Here is a 2,419-nt window from a genome sequence, read left to right as displayed (position 1 = left end):
GAGGAGGATGTTGATGAGCCGACTCAGCAGGATGCACCTCCAGCTGCACCAGACACAGAGATTCCGCAGCCTCATACAGAGTCAGCACCTACGGTTGTACCTTCCCCTGATCCTCAGGTTTAGCATCAAGGACGATGCTCGATCTTAAGTGTGGGGAGGCCACCGGTAGCATCATTAAAGGACCGGTGAACATTTTGGCCATTTTCCTAGTTATCTTACTTTGCATACCTTTGTATATATTTGATGCATTTTGAGTTTATTTTGGATACTCTTACTATTTTGGTTCGTTTTGGATACCTTTACTACTTATTTTGGATTTTTAGATGTTTTGGATGATAGATTCCATACTTTTAGTTGGATTTTTCTTTATACATTTTTGCATATCTTCCTTTTTTTAGTTTGCATATCTTTCTTTATAGTTTGTGGTTGTGATTAGAAACCATGTTTGGAATTATTAAAACTTACACCCTTTTCGCATAAGAAATTGGTTTTAAGTGAAAAAGGAAAGGGTAAACTAAGGAAAATCTTTGAATTTTTCAATCACAACAATGCTTAGTCAAATATTGAGATTTTCCAAGAAACTTAATTATAGGGCACCAACCCGATTGATTGAAGAAAATTTTTGGTGAAACTTGCTTGAATTTCATACTTTGTGAAGCATGTATTGAGCTTAGAACACAAGCTTGTGAGATTTGAGCCTAATAGTGTGGTTACATTTTATAACCACTTATTTTCCATTCTTGTGTGCAATTGTTCTCTCTCTATGATTGTGATCCTTGATTTGCTTGATTCTTTATGTCCATTTATTTCTTGTATTCATGCATTTGTATGATTGAGGCCATTATTTCACTAGCCCACATACCCAAATAGCATACCTTTTACTCTCCATTGTTAGCCAATTTTGAGCCTACGCTTAACCAACTTATTCCCATTTTAGTACATTACAAGCCAAGGCGAAAAACCAATGAAAGTCCCTTGTTTGGATCTTTCATTAGCCTAAGCTAGTGAGAGTGTTTATTATTCAAAGTTGGTAAGGCTTGGGAACATTGGATGGGATAAAAAGGGTAGTACACTTCTATATTTAGGAATTGGGAATATATTCATGTATTGATTGAATGTATAAGACCTTATGCAATTGATGTCCTTGTACAAAGTATAAAAAGAAAAGAAAAGAAAAAAAAGGAAGTGAAAAATAAAATGAAAAAAAAGGGAATATAGAAAAAAAAAGAGAAGAAAAATAATAAAATGGGACAAAATTCCCCAAAGTGAAGTTCAATAAAAGGGAATCAATGCATAAGTGTTACGAATCAAGAAGTAAGATGCATGAATATGTAAGAAAAAGTGAAGAATGGGTAGTTAGAGTAGTTTGAATTTGTATAGGTCATTATATAGTTAGGTGGGAAAGTCTATGCTAATCCAAGATCTAAACTCTAGTCCACTTAACCATAAATGATCCTACCTTGACCCTAACCCCATTACAACCTAAATGAAAGACCTCATGATGAATGTATGCATCCATTGAATAGGTGTTGATTGTTAGAAAAAAATCAATTTTTGGAAAGCATGATTAGAAGGGAATTGAGTGAATTGACCTTTAAACACTTGAGTGAATAGAGCGGATACACATCCGGTGAGGGTTCAAAAGTTCAATCACATGTGTTCACTCATATTATCTATATTTTTGCAAGCATGAATTTATTTTGATAATTCAATACAATTGTGGTTTGGACTTAATCCCTATTGCCCTAGCTCGTGTGCCTACACATGTTCTCTTGGGAATTGATTTGTTTGAACTAAGCATTTGCATTCACTTTAGGTAGTTGCATTTAGATAGGTTCATATAGTTTAGTTGCATATTAATAAATGTCATTGGTATGCGAAATTGTGATCAATACTTTTCACAACTCAAATAATCCCCGGTAATGAATCCAAAAACTTGGTGTTCAATACCATGGCATAAACACAACTTCGCACAACTAACCAGCAAGTGTATTGGGTCGTCCAAGTAATAAACCTTACGCGAGTAAGGGTCGATCCCACAGAGATTGTTGGTATGAAGCAAGCTATGGTCACCTTGTAAATCTTAGTCAGGCAAACTCAAATGGATATGGGTGATATACGAATAAAACATAAAGATAAAGATAGAGATACTTATGTAATTCATTGGTGGGAATTTCAGATAAGCGCATGAAGATGCTATGTCCCTTCCGTCTCTCTGCTTTCCTACTGTCTTCATCCAATCCTTCTTACTCCTTTCCATGGCAAGCTTATGCAAGGGTTTCACCGTTGTCAGTGGCTACCACCCATCCTCTCAGTGAAAATGTTCCTATGCTCTGTCACAGCATGGCTAATCATCTGTCGGTTCTCGGTCAGGCCGGAATAAAATCCAGTGATTCTTTTGCGTCTGTCACTAACGCCC

Source organism: Arachis duranensis, chromosome 7 (genome assembly GCF_000817695.3).
Source record: "Arachis duranensis cultivar V14167 chromosome 7, aradu.V14167.gnm2.J7QH, whole genome shotgun sequence".
Taxonomy (NCBI): Eukaryota; Viridiplantae; Streptophyta; class Magnoliopsida; order Fabales; family Fabaceae; genus Arachis; species Arachis duranensis.
This window is presented reverse-complemented; position numbering follows the sequence as displayed.